The 24633-nt window shown below is 32.1% G+C and overlaps 1 long non-coding RNA gene across 8 annotated transcripts; it reads right to left on the bottom strand.

The window, feature by feature from the left end:
• Positions 1-631: 631 nt before the first annotated feature.
• LOC110699931 lies at positions 632-13778 on the bottom strand. Of its 8 annotated transcripts, none has more exons than XR_002507035.1 (9): positions 13288-13778; positions 13062-13184; positions 12804-12913; positions 11703-12050; positions 11342-11611; positions 10511-10861; positions 10157-10234; positions 9979-10048; positions 632-890 (listed from the first exon to the last, which is right to left on the bottom strand). It is a non-coding gene; the product is annotated as an uncharacterized LOC110699931 (long non-coding RNA). The 8 variants fall into 8 exon arrangements; XR_002507030.1 differs by having other exon boundaries at positions 9979-10045; positions 13288-13776; XR_002507031.1 differs by lacking the exon at positions 632-890 and adding an exon at positions 7081-7136 and having other exon boundaries at positions 9979-10045; positions 13288-13776.
• Positions 13779-24633: the final 10855 nt, after the last annotated feature.

The following is a 24633-nucleotide window of genomic DNA, read 5'->3' on the forward strand; positions in this document are numbered from 1 at the left end:
TCCAATTGGTAAGACAATAATGTATACATCACCCACAACCATAGTCATATACTTATTATATCTCAAACATGCCTCATGCACAATATATGGAAATCACAATGTATAACAAAACAATTTAGCCCAGTCTTCTCTATACATGATACTAAGTTCTTGATACATCCCTAAACATGCATCCACTACTACAAAAGGCGTGCTTTTTAGCCTTATTTTCGACACTAAAAAGCGTCGCAAAATTTTCTCTCGACGCTTTTTAGAAGCATCGAGAATTTTGTTGGAAATCAAAAAGCGTCGCGAATCTCGACGCTTTATTGTGTCGAATTTTTATACGAAGCGTCACAACTGGCAATAGTTGGCGCACTTTCTTATCTTTGGCAACGCCTTTTGTAGTCAAGAATCTTAGAATTGATGACGCTTTTCTATATCCATATTTTCATACATTTGTTGTCTAACATTTTGGCGATGCTTTTTTTTGTCCACGTTTTCTAATTTGGGGACGCTTTATCTTGTCCATATTCTTTTTTAAAAAATATCAAAAATACTAAAATTAAAGATTTCATTCACTGACAATGATTTCTATTATACTAATATATATTACCAAAACAATTAAGAAGTACAACAAAATTATACCGAAATTTTTATATTGCCTATAAATATATTATAGCATATATACAATATCTCATAGTAATGAATTTCGATTACAACAATTATAATTGCAACTTAAAATTCATTCGTGACTAGTTGTAGTGAAACAAATTTCAAATCACTAATTGAAATCATTAAGGAGCTTAAATATATCTTTCTTCTGTCCTTGAAATATTGCAGTGTTAGTTGTCACTTTTTTCTACTGTTTCTCGGTATTCATACATGGATGTCTACATAATCTTTTGACCCTGTAACACATTAAAGCATATGCATCGATCAGTACATCAACAAGTGAATCTAAATAAAATATTAGATCAAACTACTAACACTAGGGAGCCATTTACCAAAAAACACAAAGAATACAATTTCTGAAAAATACTTTATGTATGGAGGGTGATCCCATCGTAAGGGGGTCCTTCCTTAAATGCCCATGGCCATTTAAAAGCCTAGGACTTTACACTTGTTAGGGTGTATTAGGATTTAAATTTCTGACTGTTTGGGAGACCTTGGATTAGAAATGATACTCTCATCACGCTTTTTTTTGGTAAGAAACAAGTAGGAGTCGCCAATAAGTTTTAGGAAAGCTCATAAACCTCGTTTATGCCTTTCTCCCATGTAAAGTTCATGGAAAAATTAGCACGAATCATAAGTTTACCCATGCCCAAATTGGTCTACATAAACCAGAAAAGAGTTCGGGAGCGAGGGTACTAAGATAACGTTACCTTTAGAGGGGAATCGCTATCTTAGCCCTAGTACATCCTCTACTAGCTCTTCCTTTTTCACAATTTCATTACCAAACAATATATGCAACGTGATACCTAAAGACTAAGTTAGTTGATTTTATTTACAAGCATTAATCACATAGGAATTACATTGCAAAAGTCGTTATTCTTTGTTTAATCAATATTCGTGAAAAGAACAAAATATACAATATTCGCCTAGTCTAAAGTGATAAAACAATTAATTATCAAATTTTATTCTTTATTAACAAAAGAATTCTATGTGAATTAATTAAAAGTTTGTTTAAAGTGATCAAACAACACTATTTATTCAATTAAAGTTATTTAAACAATAAAATAAAAGTGATTTATCTAAGTGCTCAAGAAACTAACCATTCTTCTTTTATGTTAAATCTCCGTTTAATATGTTTATGGACTTTCTTTATTCTTCGTCCCTTCAAGAGTTTCAACGGATGGATTAGGGTTGAAGAGTAGTTGGGAAGAAAGAGGGAAAAGTAGTATGATGGTAAGAGAAGTAAAGAGATTAGGGTTTTGAGAATAATAGGGTTTTAATTCTGATTTTTCCAGTCCTCGTAATGCTGAACGAAGACCCCTATTTATAGGCGGTAGGGATATAGGTTTAGGGTTTTAGAGCCACACCTTCGGGTGGCGCTCTCAACTCTCTGAGTCACGCGTGCCAGGCGCGCGCAACTGATTGAGTTGCGCTGGTTTGCGGTTTGCCTTTTACGAAATCGCGTTGTTAAAACTTCCATAACTTTTGATTGCGAAGTCGGATTAAGGCGTGTGAGATATCATTGGAAAGATATGAATGTCTACTTTCCAATTCCATTGTAATTAGGTTGAAATATGTTATGGATCAAAAGTTATGGCCGTTATAGTGCAAGGGTGTCGGTTTTAGGGCCCTGTTTAGTGTTTTGATCATAACTTCTTCGTTTTAGCTCGGAATTGGGATTATAATATACCGTTGGAAATCTCTTTGAAAGGGCTATCCATCTGTACAGGCCTTTCATGGGAATTTGATAGTTGGTTCATCTGTTTGTCTCGGTTTTTCAACAATGTAGGTTCCATTGGATTCGATCATTGCATTTGACGCATTTGGGTCCGTTATTAATCAAGTTTAAACATGTATGAACCCGTTTTTCGTCTTATTATGATAACAACTAGGATCTTGGAAACGATTAAACTAGTGTGTTTAAACCGTTTCTTGACCATTCATAGTTTTCACAAAGAAATTTGCTAAGTCTAGTAATATTGGTCATTCATTAGAACAAGTAAGGGGAAAAATGAAATGTTGTTCAAATTTTTCGTCTATTCTTACTACTTTTGAATTCCTTCTTTTGAGTTAAAATTTTGTCACTATTTTGAATCTTGAGAAAGTAGATGTTATCCTCCTTGCAAAATTCCAATGTGTGCAACAATGGAGAATAATTTAGAATGAAGAATCCTTAATTTCGAATTTAGGAGTCTTTTGTTTACATTCTAACTCATGAAACTGTTTGTCTTATGTTAATAATGTGTCTTGATAAAATTTTCATGATGAATGATTGGGTATTAAACTTTCGTATGAGCAAGTATCATGATTTTGTTGCTCTACACTAGTCATACTCTCTAGTCTCTAGAGTAAATTGAAGTATTGAAACAACAATTATTCACTAAGATTAGTTCTCGAAGTTGAACTTGAAAATGGCTCGAATATGTAACTTGTTTTATTGCCAAGTTCAGTTGCAAACTTAGTTTTCAAAGGAACAAAATGATTATTAAATCATTGTGATGCATTTGAAAATTATAACGCTCGAGATCTACTACTATTTAGGCGATTCTCGAAAGTAGCTCGAATGGCATGAATGTCTCATTTTGTTTCTTTGTGGATATTAGAGCCCCCATGTGTCGGGTTATGCGCATTCTTGCTATTTCTCAAGTCTTGGAGCCCTCAATTTGGGGTAGTTCTAATGACTTGCTATTGTTAAGGCCATTCATATAATCATGATATTGAGATGGACCTATGTATATGTTCTATTTTTGTTTTGAGATATTTAGGACAATGACATGGCTTTCGCATTTTAGTTAAAGTCATGTTCAAGAAAGCAAGTTATTTCTTTGCTTGTTTATAAACCAAAACAATTATGTTTAAGGTTTAGTAATCTTATCTGATGTATAAACAGTTGTAAAGATCATTGCGGTGATTTTATTATCAAAGTTGATTTAGAACATCAAATATTTTCTTTGTTCTTATCAATCTTTGTTTTTGGTCTTGTGGGTGGGTTTTTTTTTTTTTTTACCATCCCTAAGCCAATTTTCGCAGGGGAACTAAGTGAGAACAAGTTCGAGTCAAGAAGAATTCAAATCTTAATTCATTCCTTTCGAAAATATTTATGTATATACATGTATCATCCAAACGGTTATTGAGAATCTGAAAATTTGTTTATTTGAGAAAACAAAAATTTAGAAAGGAAATTTTGAATACTGTTTTTATTAGAAACATGTTATTTCGAACTAGAATTCAAAATTTGAAAAGGGATCCAATAATTATATTATTTTCAAAACTGGACCTAAAATGGAAAGAAAAATCTAGCTCGTAATTGAGTATGACTTTTTTTGTCCAAGATTGATGAAAATAAGTTGTAATTTGCAACTCATTTCAACAAAGATATGAAAATGTGAGCAAACTTTCGCATATCTGATTTTGTTTATGTTTTCCTGCTTTTTCATCATTGTCATATTTTTCTAATTAAAAGTAAAGTTCTTTCAATTAAATAAGCACCGTAGTTTGAAAATGAATGTTTATCAAACCTAGGTTTGGTGAAGTGTTAGAATAATTTATAAAATCATTCAAATCAATTTCTAAAATATGGTCTCATTTTAAAATGAAAGTTAAGGTGAGACCTATATTCAAGCGTAGACTTTAGGTGGCTTTTGGAATTCATAGAGGATGTTTCTCATGTTTACTTAAGGCACCAAGATTTGTATTTTCAATTTGCGGAATATTGCATATGTTTATCATAAATTGTTTGATCAAGTAACATAATTAATTAGATTTGAACACTCAAAATTAATTATCTTTATGAAGTGGTATTCTTCCCTTTGTCATTTAAAGTTATTAAGATGATTCGTAATAAGCTTTTCATGATATTGATTTTGCAGCATAAAAAGCATGTTCAAATCTGTTAATAGAGAGAAGTGGGGATGTCCTGTCTTTTTTAAGCCCCCAATTTGAGGCAAAGAGCAAAAAAATTATACTATTTTTGAGTATTTTAGTTGCCAAATGGGAGGGATCATCCCGACTTACCCCTGAAAAAAGAAATGAACAAAAAAGATGAATTTGTATAAAAAGGAAGGGGAATCCAACTTTCCCATAGAAGAATAAAGAAAGAAAATTAAACATGTTTTCGAAAAGCAAGGATAATTGACTTAATATTTGAATCATCGTGATGACTTGGCAGTGAGGTATACATATGATAGCCATAACGATCATTTTTTTGATGTAGCGATCATGTTCAATCAATATTCCTCGCTCAGAGAAGATGGAGATATCCCACGTAGGCGGACATTTTAGTTGCTCATGACAAGTGAAAAGACCAATTCTCAAGAGTTGTAAAAGACATCTAAAGTTGATGTCGAGGCTGTCGATATATCAAATCAATTTATCGTATTAACTCTTTTTCTTTCTAGGCAATGTATATAGAACCTGAATTACCTTGGTAATAAATAGCCCTATTATTAAAAGAAAATAAGATGATTGTTTGTTTTTTTAAAAGTGATAATCATCTCATTTTTCTTTGGCAAAAGATATGGAAAACATCGAATTTAGTTTGATTCGATTGCTTTACTAACATGATGTCATCAAGCCAATGGCTATCAAATCATCCAAATCATTTGATTTTTTTTTATGATTTTGTAATCATAACTCAACACTTCATGCATTTTATATATGGGCATGACTACTCAATAGTAGGTCCATATGTGCAAAGGCCTAAGGTTGACCATATTTTCATGGAATGATGATTTATGTACATGGTTATAGTCTACCTCAAGGAAGGCCTTTCCAAGGTTGTAACGTGGCTAGGTTTGGGGTTATGAAGAATGGATGGGCTCAAGTATACTCCCAAAATCCCAACTTTTGGTGCTTTTTAAATTAAAACATTTTTGCTTTGTGTGGCAACGTCCTACATTAGGTGCCTTTTCCTAGTCATCTCTGTTTTTTTTCTTTCTTTTTCTTTTTTTTTCGACAACTTTTGTTTTAGGGTTTAGAACGATTTTTTGATCTTTTCTTTTGGGTTTAGACTAACTTTGTGTCCCCCTCTTATGCTTCGTTCCCCCAATTTCCTATTAGTATCTTTGCACCATTCCCATCCCAAGGTATGGAATAATGTAGGTTGAATAACTAAGGCTCAATTGACGAGGCTGAAAAGGGCTGCCAAAAACATGGATTTTCTCTAAGGTTATAAACATGGGATTATATTTGTGGAGTTTCAAGTTGCCTTCTGTGTTAGTGAAGTCATCATATCCTTTCTTTGTGGGCCTAAGATGGGCCTCTTTTCATTCAATACATCTTGTAAGCCAAAGCTCATCAAGATTCTTTAAAGTGTTGAGTATGTATGCTTTTTGATATTGCATGTTTGTATGTTTACGTTTTATTTAATGTGAGCCAATAACAATAAAGAGATTGAAAAGGGAACAAGATAGACGTACTTGAAAATATATTTTTTATTCACTAATTAATGAGAGTACAAAATAAGTAGATTTGACAACATGAATCTCTTAGTCTATCATAAAAACAAAGGAAAGAAACAAAACAAGACCTAGGGTGCTACATCTTGAATTGTTGACAACTTCTTGAGATCGCGTCTTCGAGCTTTGTCCATTTCCGACGTAGGTGAAATACTCTCTAAAAATCAAGTCCATCTATATGATTCATGGTTTCATTTATCAAGTCCCTTTCAATTAATATTCCCACAGTATAGACTTTTTGAAATGTGTCTAAACCACGGTATTGTAGATGGCACTTGTATGGGGGAGACATATTGTCTTTGAACTTTCTGACAAGTTCATGATCCGGAGGTCTTTGTGTAATAAGAGCAACCTTTGATCGCCACCTAGAAAAGAAGTGAATGAAGCTTTATTTTTCCCCTTGCTTAAGCAATTCGAGATCGCACAAGGTAGTTGTGAGCTCGATGTTATCTCCATATTGGGTTAAAAACGCTTCTACAACGTCACTCCAAGTGGAAATTTGTTTTGCATTGAGGTTATAAAACCATGATCTAGCAGTTGGGTCCAATGAAAGAGGAAAGGTACATGCATATAGGCTTGGCTCAACCCCTTTCAATGCCATAATTCCAATAAAGCTCATTAAGTGAGTCCTAGGATTGTCTATAACCTTAAAGGTTTGCATATCCGTAGTCAAGAACTTTTCTGGGAGAGTCTTGCCACTAGGTTGTGGTGCAAGCTCATAATTGAAGTACTTATTCCTTTAGTTAGCTCGAAGGACAAATTTCTCCAAGGCCTCTACTCTTTCGGCTCTTGCCTTTTCTTGCAAAATGTTTTCTTTTTCTTTTTTTGTTTTTATTTTAGCCTTTTCTGCTTTTTTATGAGCCTTCATTTGGGCTTCTTCTTCTCGTAGGGCCTTTAGGTTTTGGTGTTCCTCTCTAAGTTTCTCCAATGCTGCTTTGTCACCCATGATTGAACTAGTATGCGAATGTGGAAGATGATCTAGTAATGTGTTTCACGAGAAATTGAGCGCGTTCACTTAAACCTTTTCTGCCAAGCATTCAAACAATGAACCAAAGTCAAAATGATTGTTTTATTTCTTTTTTCTTAATCCTTGTAATACGAATTCACTTTAAGCAAGTTTGTTGATGAAGAATGTCAAAACAAATTCACGAACAATCATTAATGGAATGTCATGATTTGTGTTGACTTCAACAAGGTAATCATCTAAGGATTTTACTTCAAATGAATTGTTTTCGAAAAAGGTAGAAGAGAAAGAGAAGAAAGTTGGATTGAAAGTGCGCATCAAATTTTTAGAAATATTAATCGACCCGAACACACTCCTTAAAATGATCAAATATACTATAGTATTTGTTGATAATTTAGATTACAATAGAGATCAATAACGTTTTTTTTTTTAATTATGATTCTCATATTGCTTATCTTTAAAGGATAATATATTACTATTTGTTTTAAAACAATTATGGCCTCCGAATGTAAAATCCAGGAAATAATTAAATCATTTTCTCGGTTTTATCATTCATTATCTCTTTTTTTTTTAGAATAATATATTTTTTTTGTATCATACTCTCTCTCTTTTTTTTTTCCGTTCTATTTCTCTTTTTTTTTTTTTTGTGTGAGGCAATCATCCCAACTAAAGTTCTCGGGATTTTCTTTTTAAACAATAGAAGAGGTAAATAAATTATACTCTTAAATCAAGGTTGATCAATTACAACTAAAACATGATGAACACGAAAATAGGCACATTTAAGAATAAATATATTGATGACGTCCTATTAAGGGATGCGAACTTCTAACGACGAACCTCATAAGAAGTAATGCCATTAGTTCGATTATAAAGAAAGTGAACGAATCATTATAATAAAAAACAGTATTGCGCACAATTTTCCGTCTTGCGCTAAAGTGGAAAGTGCATCTTCAAAAGTAGCATCTACCACTTGCGTTTTTTATTTTATTTTATTTTATTTTATTTTTTTGCGAAAACGCAAAAAGAACAATAATTTTTTTTTTTTTTTGTCGAACCATATTTTTTGCGAATTTTTTTTTATTATATCTCTAGGTAACAAGTTGGAATTAGTTAGATTAGAAACGAAGCACATATTCATGTAGTCACATAAGCACACAAAGAACCGTCAAAGCATACAATGTCATTCTAGGGACGATGCATGAATCAATCACTCAACGTGTTGACCCACGACATAGCCCTCCCAACATTTTGTTGGCGATATGGGTGGGTTGATTGTTATTGATTTTGGGATAGAAGTATAGTGTTGGTAACCCCTAGTCAATGAGCCAATCCCCAATGATTAAACTGTGCTATGATTATGCATGATGCAATGTTGCTTGTTTGATTTTTACTTTTGTGAAAAAGAAAGATATTATGCGTTCGAATATCGCTCTCTAACTAGAGATTATCCAAGTTAGTTCTCGTTACAATCCATAGGCAACCTAGTGTTGGAAACCTTGAACCATAACTACGAACTAATCTTGTAACCTCTAAGTCCCCAGTGGAGTCGCCACTGTAAGGAGGGTGATCCCATCGTAAGGGGGTCCTTCCTTAACTGCCCATGACCCTTTAGAAGCCTAGGACTTTACACTTGTTAGGTTGTATTAGGATTTGAATTCCTGACTGTTTGGGAGACCTTGAATTAGGAATGATACTCTCATCACGCTTTTTTTGTAAGAAACAAGTAGGAGTCGCCAATGAGTTTTAGGAAAACTCATAAACCTCGTTCATGCCTTTCTTCCATGTGGAGTTCATGGAATAATTAGTACGAATCATAAGTTTACCCATGCCCAAATTGGTCTACATAAACCAGAAATGAGTTCGGGAGCGAGGGTACTAAGATAACTACCCTTTAGAGGGGAATCGCTATCTTAGCCCTACTACGGCCTCTACTAGCTCTTCCTTTTTCACAATTTCATTACCAAACAATATATGCAACGTGATACCTAAAGACTAAGTTAGTTGATTTTATTTACAAGCATTAATCACGTAGGAATTACATTGCAAAAGTCGTTATTCTTTGTTTAATCAATATTCGTGAAAATAACAAAATAAACAATATTCGCCTTGTCTTAAGCGATAAAACAACAATTAATTATCAAATTTTATTCTTGATTAAAAAAAGAATACTATGTGAATTAAGTAAAAGATTGTTTAAAGTGATCAAACAACACTATTTATTCAATTTATGGCCGTTATAGTGCAAGGGTGTCGGTTTTAGGGCCCGGTTTAGTGTTTTGATCATAACTTCTTCGTTTTAGCTCGGAATTGGACTTATAATATACCGTTAGAAAGCTCTTTGAAAGGGTTATCAATTTTTATAGGCCTTGCATGGGAATTTGATAGTTGGTTCATCTGTTTGGCTCGGTTTTTAAACAATGTAGGTTCTATTGGATCCGATCATTGCATTTGACGCATTTGGGTCCGTTATTAATCAAGTTTAAACATGTATGAACACGTTTTAGGCCTAATTAGTAATTGGAAAAGGATCTATGATAACTTGGTCTCAAATATGGGTTTTAACCTACTTCATAATGCTTTTCATGGTCCATAAACACTTCAACTTTGATCTAACATGAAGAACGGATTTTTGTAACATCATCGCACTTCCTTTCGGGACAAGAGGCCTAAAGTAGGTGTCTACACTTTCCACCTAATAATTTAAGCAAACAAAAATCACAACCAACGTTCATAGCTAATTATGGAGTTACAAACTTACCAAAAGTATCCAGACACCCATACACTTAGAAGACAAGACATCATTTGCCAGTATTATCAAAATCTTAAGTTATAATTTCTGCAATGAATATAAATAATAGGTAAATATGCAGAGCTAAGATAAAAAAAGAGAGGATGGTAAATTACCTTTTTTCTTCTTGACTATTCACGTTACACGTCTAGTCGTCGAAAGCCACAAGTATGGTTTCTTAATCTGCTTTCAAGTGGGAGAAAAACAAAGTTCAAATTTTGACAAAATGCTCAGACTTGCAATCCAAAGAGGAAAAAAAATCCATTAACCTTTTAGACTTTGGAGAATATATACCTATAGTAGTATACCACTATACAGGAACCTCTCTCTTCCTCCCTAAGCTCACATTTTGTAGTCAAAGCCTCCAAATCCCTGCATAGCATTAAAAAAAATCAAATCTTTTTACAAAAATTGTCTGTTATACCAGCAAAACACCGATAAAATGCGGCTAAAAACTTCTTCTTTGACCTTAAAATTTTTTTGTTCCATTTGTTCCAGGGAAAAAGTAGGGTCCAAAGCTCCTCAATAAACAGAATTAAGCATTGTTGGAAAACAAATAAGCACACAATGGAAACTAGTAATTAAATGCCAATAGCAAGTTACCTATTTAAATTGCTTTAATAAGAAAAAAAAAAGATTGGTATTTACCTGAGTGATAGACTTGTTTGCAACAAGTTCATCTGTGTTACCAATATTAACTTGGACAGCATTTGATAATAGATTAGCTGCAATCTTTCACACCTCTTTAGGCCATGTTGCAGTATACATCAATGTCTGGCGACGAGTGGGTACCTCCTTCACAATTTTTCTAATTTGTGGCTCAAAACCCATGTCCAGCATCCGATCTGCCTCATCAAGCACCAAATATGAGACCTGATTCAAGCTAATTCTCTTTGTCTCTAGTATATCATTCAAACGACCAGGTGTAGCTATCACAATATCTAATCCTGTATCTAACTCCTTCAATTGTGGGCCTTTGGGTTCCCCTCCATACAAACACTGCAAGATTAAATAAGGGTATAACTTTGTGAGATGAAACAATTCCATATATACTCGATTACAGCAGCACAAATAAGCAAGCACAAGGTATATGTATGGGAGTGGGATTGATATGGTTACTAGTCAGTACTTCTAAAAAGATACTCATGAAAAATTAACAATATAAAATGGCATACGACTCCAGCCAAAACTTACCACAACAATGACCCAGACCATTTTATCAAATTCATCCCAAAAATTCTACTCGAAATAGTAGTAATTCATATAACTCGAATATCAAGTTTTGAAAACAAAAACTGAAAAAAAGAATATTGCTATATAGATTAAAATACATACTAAAGAGATTCCTAATTTAAGAACAGATTCAAAAGAAACAAACAAAATTTATGTTCAACATCCAATTAAGTAGATGTGCCCTCACCAAAAATAATCAAGCAAGACAACGTAAATACATTTATCGAAACAAAGATCACGTCATACCGTGCAAGATATTCTGGAGGACCTCCCAAATTTCACTGCCTCATCTTGAATCTGTGTTGCCAATTCCCTTGTCGGTGACAGTACTAACATGGTTGGTGCCATTTGTGTATTGTTGCGGCACTGCTTGAGATGCATAAAACCTGGAAGAAGATAGCCTAAGGTCTTTCCAGAACCCATCTGAGCAGTTGCCACAATATCTTGACCTTGCATTGAAATTGGCCATGACTGTGCTTGAATAGGTGTAGGAGCAGAAAATACAGTCTGGTGTACCTGTAAAAGCAAAAAACCACAAGAGTGCTGAGTAAAAGAGCTAAAAAGTTAAGCTATTATGAGTTACAGAGGATCATGCAAGAAGAATCACCATCCTCCTATGTAGGTAGCGAATGCTTGCAAGATGCAAGCCACATCGGGAGGTGGCATCTTCTTTTTGTTTGGACCATGTGGCAGACTAAATCATCATCGATAGCAAGCCGGCCACGAACATGGATGATTCGAAAAGTCCATCTTAAACAATGGTCCTGCGTAAAAGAGCACTCCAATTACAAAGCCCTCCAACAGAGGGCAGCACATAGTACAACATTAGCTCCTACAAACAACCAACTAAATTAAATCTGCCTTGGATCCTTGACCTCAGGCAACAAAGAACCATTTCTAAAACAATCCGGTGCTATTTGCTACCCTTTTCACTCCCAATATTCTTTTCCCCTGCCTGCAAATATCAAAATGCTATGAATTAGCTTAGATTTGTAACCAAACATAGATTTTTCCTCAAAAATAAAAAAAAAATAACCAAACAGAGATATTGAAGGACAGAAACGAGAGATTAAGGGATGAAGAAGAACAATCAGAGATAAAGGTGTATGAATGCTAAGCAATTAGAACCCTAAATTAAAGCGAAACACCCACAAAGTATTTCTCAAAGAATTGCAATTAGACCCAAAATTGGGAAAAAAAAACATGAATTTCTAAGACAGGCCAAAATCAACAACCAAACACGACATACAAAAAATCCCTAGATTCTAATACAATGGCTTTCTACTATTATATAATAACTACAAATTCAAAGCTATTTCACAACAATTAAATGTAACAAACTAATTCTACGGTATTTTAGCACGAAATTATGAAAATAGTCATTCACCTTGTACCAATTTCATCGATCAACATATATTAGCCATGGACTAATTATGTTCAATGGCCACTGACTTAACATAACAACCAGGCATTTTCATATTCTAATACGATCGGAAACCAAATGCCATCCAACCTATCAATTTCTTCTACCCCTAAAATCAACCTAACTAGATGTAATGTGATAATCCTCAAGTCAGCTAAGTTACATGCTACAAAAGTTTTTAAAAAAGCCATGCTTTCTAATCATGCATTCACAACAACATATTCAATAACATGCATAATCAAGATTTATGTTAATCAATTCACGATATATCAAACGAAAACTAACCGTGCATACAAGCCAATATCATTTGTTCCAAGATCACTGGTGGGAGTGACCAAAACACGAACACCTTTTCCATCCATAGTCAGAATTCCGACAGTGTTCTCCGGATTAGACTACACGAAATCAATCAATAACATCAAAACCAATCAAGTAATATCCACAATTAACTACCAAATTCATAAAAAAAACACTATTGATAACAAATTCAACCCCCAACTTGTAAATTAGGGTTTAAAAGAAGTGATGAGAGAGAAAGAAAACCTGAGTTTTAGCGCCGCAGATGAGATTAACAGCATCAGAAAGAGCTTGAAATCTGGTGGGCGAGTAATCACCATTACGCATCCACTCCGGATTGATGATGCAGATTATAGTTGCCTGAGAATTCTAATAAAAAGGGGGAATAACAAAATGTCAGTAAAATTGAAAACCCTAATTTTGAAATTGTTGTAGGAAGCAATTTAATATGAGATTGAGTAGAAGGAAAAACCTCGAGCACCATGATTGAGAAGAGGAGAGAAAATCCAGAAATTGAGAGATCGAAGAGAATTTCGGTGACGAAGGAGTTTGTGTTGAGGTGCTGGGATCTAAGAGTTATAGAGAGAGAGAGAGAGAGAGAGAGAGAGAGAGTACTTTGGGTATATTCGTGGCCTGGGTATAAGCCAGTTTTTAACATTTCTTTTTTGTTTTCTTTTTAATTTTCCTTAGGTTGCCTTGAGTCACGTGCAAATCATACGAATTTGTCGTCGCTTTATCTTGTCAAGAACTGATTTAACATGTAAAAGCGTCGAAAATAAGTGGGAATTCTTTTATACGTGGACACTCCATACATAGCGTCGAACCAATGGCATCCAAAAACCAAGGGATTTGTAGTAGTGATCTAAAGCCAAGGTTTCGTAGCTCGTACGTACCTTGAGTAAGCAAGTTGGTATGCCATTTTACTAACTAGAAATCACCTTCAATAAACTCCTCTCCTAAACCAAACAATAAAACTTCAATCAATTCTCAAACAATCAAATTTACAGCAATATTAACTTACTTTAAGACCTTTAAAATCAAATTAATAAACAACATTAAACCTTCCCTTTAATTAAAATTAAAAGTTTATATATAGTTCTTTAAATTTCTTTCATGAAAACCTTAAAATACACCTTTTTCATGGAATTACAGCAAGTTTAAAACTTTATAAAAATCAGAAAATTATTTAAAAACCCTTAATTAATCTCTCTTTTAATGGGTAATCAAACCCCTTTTATTGAAATCACAACACTACTTCTTTAAATAAAATTCCAGCAATATAAATTTAATTAAAACTCCTTAAAACTTCCTTTAAAACATGTTTTTATGCTAAATTAACCATTAGTAATACAATTGGAACAAAAGCCCCAATTCAATTAGTCATAAGAACCCTAAAACCCCAATTTCAATAAATTAAAACCCTAGGTTTTATAATTACAAAATCTGAAAATTTACAACACAATTATAATCTGAAATTATAATTTTAGACTATTAAAAATATGAATTTGATACTAAAAATATAATCTTTATACTACAAAATCAAACATAAACAAAACTAATAATTTTAAGCAACATAAGAAAATAAAAGGGGAGAAAGCAAGGTGGTTGGCAATGGTTGCAGCGGCAGGCGCGGGTGGTGGTCGACGGTCACTTGCTGGTGACGACAGCAGGTGGGTTCCGCTGGCAGTAGGTGGCAGGTGGGAACAGCCAAGCTTCCTCACGTAAGGAGGAGAAAAAAGAAAGAAAAAAAAAAGAAAAAAAGAAAGAAAGGAAAAAAAGAAAAGAAATAAAATAAAGGGAAAAAAATCAACTAACCTTTTATGTGGGGAAAATTATGGGGAATATGGGGTATTTATTGGAGAGAATTCTGTAAGGTAAGTAAGAAGATTAGGCCTCATAAAATTAATGGGTCAATTAGGTAAATGAAAAGGACTAGGCTTTGCTTGTATGATCATGAATTGTAGAATATAGGTTCATAAAATAGTTTGTGCTAAAAAACTTTTTGACCTATATTAATAATTTGAAATTTTTGAAATTAAATTTCGGAAAAGTACAATTAAATGTTATAAATAAAATAAATTTTCATTTATAAAATATTTAAAAATACGGGAGATTACAATATATTCCCCTTAAAAGAAGTTTCGTCCCCAAAACTTAACCAAAAACAATAATTTCTCCAAAACTATTCAAACTTTTGTGTTTTATATTGCTGTAAAATGCTTGATCCTCAACATGTATACTCAACAAACTGAACTTTATACTTTATATACTCGTAATTGGCCAAAGTTTACATAACTTAATTACATGTAAACACAATACTATTTAGCAATAACAAGAAAAATCATGCAAAATTAAGCAATAAATAGCATGTATTGCTGTAAAAAGAGCGAAATTATATCGCATTTTACCCCTCTTAAAGAAAAGAGTTACGCCCCCGTAACTCACCTCAATTAATAAAAAAACTCATTAGGCACTTTCTTACCATCTCATATTTCTTCAATAATTTATCCTCAACTTGCTTTTCTCTAATTTCCTCAAATATGTGGACGGTTCAATTAAGAAGGCACTTAATAATCTCTCTAGCTCTCCTTCATTGTCAACCTCCATAGTCCATGATAACCAAATGTTTCCAGCAATATAAATTTAATTAAAACTCCTTAAAACTTCCTTTAAAACATGTTTTTATGCTAAATTAACCATTAGTAATACAATTGGAACAAAAGCCCCAATTCAATTAGTCATAAGAACCCTAAAACCCCAATTTCAATAAATTAAAACCCTAGGTTTTATAATTACAAAATCTGAAAATTTACAACACAATTATAATCTGAAATTATAATTTTAGACTATTAAAAATATGAATTTGATACTAAAAATATAATCTTTATACTACAAAATCAAACATAAACAAAACTAATAATTTTAAGCAACATAAGAAAATAAAAGGGGAGAAAGCAAGGTGGTTGGCAATGGTTGCAGCGGCAGGCGCGGGTGGTGGTCGACGGTCACTTGCTGGTGACGACAGCAGGTGGGTTCCGCTGGCAGTAGGTGGCAGGTGGGAACAGCCAAGCTTCCTCACGTAAGGAGGAGAAAAAAGAAAGAAAAAAAAAAAGAAAAAAAGAAAGAAAGGAAAAAAAGAAAAGAAATAAAATAAAGGGAAAAAAATCAACTAACCTTTTATGTGGGGAAAATTATGGGGAATATGGGGTATTTATTGGAGAGAATTCTGTAAGGTAAGTAAGAAGATTAGGCCTCATAAAATTAATGGGTCAATTAGGTAAATGAAAAGGACTAGGCTTTGCTTGTATGATCATGAATTGTAGAATATAGGTTCATAAAATAGTTTGTGCTAAAAAACTTTTTGACCTATATTAATAATTTGAAATTTTTGAAATTAAATTTCGGAAAAGTACAATTAAATGTTATAAATAAAATAAATTTTCATTTATAAAATATTTAAAAATACGGGAGATTACAATATATTCCCCTTAAAAGAAGTTTCGTCCCCAAAACTTAACCAAAAACAATAATTTCTCCAAAACTATTCAAACTTTTGTGTTTTATATTGCTGTAAAATGCTTGATCCTCAACATGTATACTCAACAAACTGAACTTTATACTTTATATACTCGTAATTGGCCAAAGTTTACATAACTTAATTACATGTAAACACAATACTATTTAGCAATAACAAGAAAAATCATGCAAAATTAAGCAATAAATAGCATGTATTGCTGTAAAAAGAGCGAAATTATATCGCATTTTACCCCTCTTAAAGAAAAGAGTTACGCCCCCGTAACTCACCTCAATTAATAAAAAAACTCATTAGGCACTTTCTTACCATCTCATATTTCTTCAATAATTTATCCTCAACTTGCTTTTCTCTAATTTCCTCAAATATGTGGACGGTTCAATTAAGAAGGCACTTAATAATCTCTCTAGCTCTCCTTCATTGTCAACCTCCATAGTCCATGATAACCAAATGTTTCCAGCAATATAAATTTAATTAAAACTCCTTAAAACTTCCTTTAAAACATGTTTTTATGCTAAATTAACCATTAGTAATACAATTGGAACAAAAGCCCCAATTCAATTAGTCATAAGAACCCTAAAACCCCAATTTCAATAAATTAAAACCCTAGGTTTTATAATTACAAAATCTGAAAATTTACAACACAATTATAATCTGAAATTATAATTTTAGACTATTAAAAATATGAATTTGATACTAAAAATATAATCTTTATACTACAAAATCAAACATAAACAAAACTAATAATTTTAAGCAACATAAGAAAATAAAAGGGGAGAAAGCAAGGTGGTTGGCAATGGTTGCAGCGGCAGGCGCGGGTGGTGGTCGACGGTCACTTGCTGGTGACGACAGCAGGTGGGTTCCGCTGGCAGTAGGTGGCAGGTGGGAACAGCCAAGCTTCCTCACGTAAGGAGGAGAAAAAAGAAAGAAAAAAAAAAGAAAAAAAGAAAGAAAGGAAAAAAAGAAAAGAAATAAAATAAAGGGAAAAAAATCAACTAACCTTTTATGTGGGGAAAATTATGGGGAATATGGGGTATTTATTGGAGAGAATTCTGTAAGGTAAGTAAGAAGATTAGGCCTCATAAAATTAATGGGTCAATTAGGTAAATGAAAAGGACTAGGCTTTGCTTGTATGATCATGAATTGTAGAATATAGGTTCATAAAATAGTTTGTGCTAAAAAACTTTTTGACCTATATTAATAATTTGAAATTTTTGAAATTAAATTTCGGAAAAGTACAATTAAATGTTATAAATAAAATAAATTTTCATTTATAAAATATTTAAAAATACGGGAGATTACAATATATTCCCCTTAAAAGAAGTTTCGTCCCCAAAACTTAACCAAAAACAATAATTTCTCCAAAACTATTCAAACTTTTGTGTTTTATATTGCTGTAAAATGCTTGATCCTCAACATGTATACTCAACAAACTGAACTTTATACTTTATATACTCGTAATTGGCCAAAGTTTACATAACTTAATTACATGTAAACACAATACTATTTAGCAATAACAAGAAAAATCATGCAAAATTAAGCAATAAATAGCATGTATTGCTGTAAAAAGAGCGAAATTATATCGCATTTTACCCCTCTTAAAGAAAAGAGTTACGCCCCCGTAACTCACCTCAATTAATAAAAAAACTCATTAGGCACTTTCTTACCATCTCATATTTCTTCAATAATTTATCCTCAACTTGCTTTTCTCTAATTTCCTCAAATATGTGGACGGTTCAATTAAGAAGGCACTTAATAATCTCTCTAGCTCTCCTTCATTGTCAACCTCCATAGTCCATGATAACCAAATGTTTCCAGCAATATAAATTTAATTAAAACTCCTTAAAACTTCCTTTAAAACATGTTTTTATGCTAAATTAACCATTAGTAATACAATTGGAACAAAAGCCCCAATTCAATTAGTCATAAGAACCCTAAAACCCCAATTTCAATAAATTAAAACCCTAGGTTTTATAATTACAAAATCTGAAAATTTACAACACAATTATAATCTGAAATTATAATTTTAGACTATTAAAAATATGAATTTGATACTAAAAATATAATCTTTATACTACAAAATCAAACATAAACAAAACTAATAATTTTAAGCAACATAAGAAAATAAAAGGGGAGAAAGCAAGGTGGTTGGCAATGGTTGCAGCGGCAGGCGCGGGTGGTGGTCGACGGTCACTTGCTGGTGACGACAGCAGGTGGGTTCCGCTGGCAGTAGGTGGCAGGTGGGAACAGCCAAGCTTCCTCACGTAAGGAGGAGAAAAAAGAAAGAAAAAAAAAAGAAAAAAAGAAAGAAAGGAAAAAAAGAAAAGAAATAAAATAAAGGGAAAAAAATCAACTAACCTTTTATGTGGGGAAAATTATGGGGAATATGGGGTATTTATTGGAGAGAATTCTGTAAGGTAAGTAAGAAGATTAGGCCTCATAAAATTAATGGGTCAATTAGGTAAATGAAAAGGACTAGGCTTTGCTTGTATGATCATGAATTGTAGAATATAGGTTCATAAAATAGTTTGTGCTAAAAAACTTTTTGACCTATATTAATAATTTGAAATTTTTGAAATTAAATTTCGGAAAAGTACAATTAAATGTTATAAATAAAATAAATTTTCATTTATAAAATATTTAAAAATACGGGAGATTACAATATATTCCCCTTAAAAGAAGTTTCGTCCCCAAAACTTAACCAAAAACAATAATTTCTCCAAAACTATTCAAACTTTTGTGTTTTATATTGCTGTAAAATGCTTGATCCTCAACATGTATACTCAACAAACTGAACTTTATACTTTATATACTCGTAATTGGCCAAAGTTTACATAACTTAATTACATGTAAACACAATACTATTTAGCAATAACAAGAAAAATCATGCAAAATTAAGCAATAAATAGCATGTATTGCTGTAAAAAGAGCGAAATTATATCGCATTTTACCCCTCTTAAAGAAAAGAGTTACGCCCCCGTAACTCACCTCAATTAATAAAAAAACTCATTAGGCACTTTCTTACCATCTCATATTTCTTCAATAATTTATCCTCAACTTGCTTTTCTCTAATTTCCTCAAATATGTGGACGGTTCAATTAAGAAGGCACTTAATAATCTCTCTAGCTCTCCTTCATTGTCAACCTCCATAGTCCATGATAACCAAATGTTTCCAGCAATATAAATTTAATTAAAACTCCTTAAAACTTCCTTTAAAACATGTTTTTATGCTAAATTAACCATTAGTAATACAATTGGAACAAAAGCCCCAATTCAATTAGTCATAAGAACCCTAAAACCCCAATTTCAATAAATTAAAACCCTAGGTTTTATAATTACAAAATCTGAAAATTTACAACACAATTATAATCTGAAATTATAATTTTAGACTATTAAAAATATGAATTTGATACTAAAAATATAATCTTTATACTACAAAATCAAACATAAACAAAACTAATAATTTTAAGCAACATAAGAAAATAAAAGGGGAGAAAGCAAGGTGGTTGGCAATGGTTGCAGCGGCAGGCGCGGGTGGTGGTCGACGGTCACTTGCTGGTGACGACAGCAGGTGGGTTCCGCTGGCAGTAGGTGGCAGGTGGGAACAGCCAAGCTTCCTCACGTAAGGAGGAGAAAAAAGAAAGAAAAAAAAAAGAAAAAAAGAAAGAAAGGAAAAAAAGAAAAGAAATAAAATAAAGGGAAAAAAATCAACTAACCTTTTATGTGGGGAAAATTATGGGGAATATGGGGTATTTATTGGAGAGAATTCTGTAAGGTAAGTAAGAAGATTAGGCCTCATAAAATTAATGGGTCAATTAGGTAAATGAAAAGGACTAGGCTTTGCTTGTATGATCATGAATTGTAGAATATAGGTTCATAAAATAGTTTGTGCTAAAAAACTTTTTGACCTATATTAATAATTTGAAATTTTTGAAATTAAATTTCGGAAAAGTACAATTAAATGTTATAAATAAAATAAATTTTCATTTATAAAATATTTAAAAATACGGGAGATTACAATATATTCCCCTTAAAAGAAGTTTCGTCCCCAAAACTTAACCAAAAACAATAATTTCTCCAAAACTATTCAAACTTTTGTGTTTTATATTGCTGTAAAATGCTTGATCCTCAACATGTATACTCAACAAACTGAACTTTATACTTTATATACTCGTAATTGGCCAAAGTTTACATAACTTAATTACATGTAAACACAATACTATTTAGCAATAACAAGAAAAATCATGCAAAATTAAGCAATAAATAGCATGTATTGCTGTAAAAAGAGCGAAATTATATCGCATTTTACCCCTCTTAAAGAAAAGAGTTACGCCCCCGTAACTCACCTCAATTAATAAAAAAACTCATTAGGCACTTTCTTACCATCTCATATTTCTTCAATAATTTATCCTCAACTTGCTTTTCTCTAATTTCCTCAAATATGTGGACGGTTCAATTAAGAAGGCACTTAATAATCTCTCTAGCTCTCCTTCATTGTCAACCTCCATAGTCCATGATAACCAAATGTTTCCAGCAATATAAATTTAATTAAAACTCCTTAAAACTTCCTTTAAAACATGTTTTTATGCTAAATTAACCATTAGTAATACAATTGGAACAAAAGCCCCAATTCAATTAGTCATAAGAACCCTAAAACCCCAATTTCAATAAATTAAAACCCTAGGTTTTATAATTACAAAATCTGAAAATTTACAACACAATTATAATCTGAAATTATAATTTTAGACTATTAAAAATATGAATTTGATACTAAAAATATAATCTTTATACTACAAAATCAAACATAAACAAAACTAATAATTTTAAGCAACATAAGAAAATAAAAGGGGAGAAAGCAAGGTGGTTGGCAATGGTTGCAGCGGCAGGCGCGGGTGGTGGTCGACGGTCACTTGCTGGTGACGACAGCAGGTGGGTTCCGCTGGCAGTAGGTGGCAGGTGGGAACAGCCAAGCTTCCTCACGTAAGGAGGAGAAAAAAGAAAGAAAAAAAAAAAGAAAAAAAGAAAGAAAGGAAAAAAAGAAAAGAAATAAAATAAAGGGAAAAAAATCAACTAACCTTTTATGTGGGGAAAATTATGGGGAATATGGGGTATTTATTGGAGAGAATTCTGTAAGGTAAGTAAGAAGATTAGGCCTCATAAAATTAATGGGTCAATTAGGTAAATGAAAAGGACTAGGCTTTGCTTGTATGATCATGAATTGTAGAATATAGGTTCATAAAATAGTTTGTGCTAAAAAACTTTTTGACCTATATTAATAATTTGAAATTTTTGAAATTAAATTTCGGAAAAGTACAATTAAATGTTATAAATAAAATAAATTTTCATTTATAAAATATTTAAAAATACGGGAGATTACAATATATTCCCCTTAAAAGAAGTTTCGTCCCCAAAACTTAACCAAAAACAATAATTTCTCCAAAACTATTCAAACTTTTGTGTTTTATATTGCTGTAAAATGCTTGATCCTCAACATGTATACTCAACAAACTGAACTTTATACTTTATATACTCGTAATTGGCCAAAGTTTACATAACTTAATTACATGTAAACACAATACTATTTAGCAATAACAAGAAAAATCATGCAAAATTAAGCAATAAATAGCATGTATTGCTGTAAAAAGAGCGAAATTATATCGCATTTTACCCCTCTTAAAGAAAAGAGTTACGCCCCCGTAACTCACCTCAATTAATAAAAAAACTCATTAGGCACTTTCTTACCATCTCATATTTCTTCAATAATTTATCCTCAACTTGCTTTTCTCTAATTTCCTCAAATATGTGGACGGTTCAATTAAGAAGGCACTTAATAATCTCTCTAGCTCTCCTTCATTGTCAACCTCCATAGTCCATGATAACCAAATGTTTCCAGCAATATAAATTTAATTAAAACTCCTTAAAACTTCCTTTAAAACATGTTTTTATGCTAAATTAACCATTAGTAATACAATTGGAACAAAAGCCCCAATTCAATTAGTCATAAGAACCCTAAAACCCCAATTTCAATAAATTAAAACCCTAGGTTTTATAATTACAAAATCTGAAAATTTACAACACAATTATAATCTGAAATTATAATTTTAGACTATTAAAAATATGAATTTGATACTAAAAATATAATCTTTATACTACAAAATCAAACATAAACAAAACTAATAATTTTAAGCAACATAAGAAAATAAAAGGGGAGAAAGCAAGGTGGTTGGCAATGGTTGCAGCGGCAGGCGCGGGTGGTGGTCGACGGTCACTTGCTGGTGACGACAGCAGGTGGGTTCCGCTGGCAGTAGGTGGCAGGTGGGAACAGCCAAGCTTCCTCACGTAAGGAGGAGAAAAAAGAAAGAAAAAAAAAAGAAAAAAAGAAAGAAAGGAAAAAAAGAAAAAAAATAAAATAAAGGGAAAAAAATCAACTAACCTTTTATGTGGGGAAAATTTTGGGGAATATGGGGTATTTATTGGAGAGAATTATGTAAGGTAAGTAAGAAGATTAGGCCTCATAAAATTAATGGGTCAATTAGGTAAATGAAAAGGACTAGGCTTTGCTTGTATGATCATGAATTGTAGAATATAGGTTCATAAAATAGTTTGTGCTAAAAAAATTTTTGACCTATATTAATAATTTGAAATTTTTGAAATTAAATTTCGGAAAAGTACAATTAAATGTTATAAATAAAATAAATTTTCATTTATAAAATATTTAAAAATACGGGAGATTACAATATATTCCCCTTAAAAGAAGTTTCGTCCCCAAAACTTAACCAAAAACAATAATTTCTCCAAAACTATTCAAACTTTTGTGTTTTATATTGCTGTAAAATGCTTGATCCTCAACATGTATACTCAACAAACTGAACTTTATACTTTATATACTCGTAATTGGCCAAAGTTTACATAACTTAATTACATGTAAACACAATACTATTTAGCAATAACAAGAAAAATCATGCAAAATTAAGCAATAAATAGCATGTATTGCTGTAAAAAGAGCGAAATTATATCGCATTTTACCCCTCTTAAAGAAAAGAGTTACGCCCCCGTAACTCACCTCAATTAATAAAAAAACTCATTAGGCACTTTCTTACCATCTCATATTTCTTCAATAATTTATCCTCAACTTGCTTTTCTCTAATTTCCTCAAATATGTGGACGGTTCAATTAAGAAGGCACTTAATAATCTCTCTAGCTCTCCTTCATTGTCAACCTCCATAGTCCATGATAACCAAATGTTTCATCACTTCTCCAAGTATAATCCAAAATAGATTTATAAGGTTTTTCAAATAGACACTCAATGGATGCAAAGTTTGGAGGAAATATCAAATAAAAGAAAGAAATATCACACCACAACCCAAAAATAATAAATAGCATCATTAAATAACCATAATTCAAAAGTCACATAATTATATGCTTCACTATCAGATAATGATCACTAAAACTTACCAAATTGCACAATCCATCATTAAATATTATTCTATATTACATGTTTTAATCCTTAAACATAATACTTGGTGATAACTACAACCAAATGTACATGATTGTATAACACATACAAAATTTAAATACCTTGCATAAACAATTCATTCAAAAATAAACAACACAAAAAGAATTACATACAATGCACATAGAAAGAAATCATCTATCTTATATGCCCATCCTAAACCCAAATTTATTCATGGAATTACAGCAAGTTTAAAACTTTATAAAAATCATAAAATTATTTAAAAACCCTTAATTAATCTCTCTTTTAACGGGCAATCAAACCCCTTTCATTAAAATCACAACACTACTTCTTTAAATAAAATTCCAGCAATATAAATTTGATTAAGGCTCCTCAAAACTTCCTTTAAAATATTTTTTATGCTTAATTAATCATTAGAAATACATTGGAACAAAAGCCCCAATTTAATTAGTCATAAGAACCCTAAAACCCCAATTTCAATAAATTAAAACCCTAGGTTTTATAATTACAAAATCTGAAAATTTACAATACAATTATAATATGAAATTATAATTTTAGACTATCAAAAACATAAATTTGATACTTAAAATATAATCTTTATGCTACAAAATCAAACATAAACAAAACTAATAATTTTAAGCAAGATAAGAAAATAAAAAGGGGGGAAAGCAAGGTGGGTTAGCGGTGGTTGCAGCGGCAGGCGCGGGTGGTGGTCGCTTGCGACGGTGGTAGGTGGGTTCTGCCGGCAATAGGTGGCAGGTGGGATCAGCCAATCTTCCTCACGTAAGGAGGAGGAAAAGAAAGAAAAAAAA

The sequence above is a fragment of the Chenopodium quinoa genome, unplaced genomic scaffold (assembly GCF_001683475.1).
Source record: "Chenopodium quinoa cultivar QQ74 unplaced genomic scaffold, ASM168347v1, whole genome shotgun sequence".
Lineage (NCBI taxonomy): Eukaryota > Viridiplantae > Streptophyta > Magnoliopsida > Caryophyllales > Amaranthaceae > Chenopodium > Chenopodium quinoa.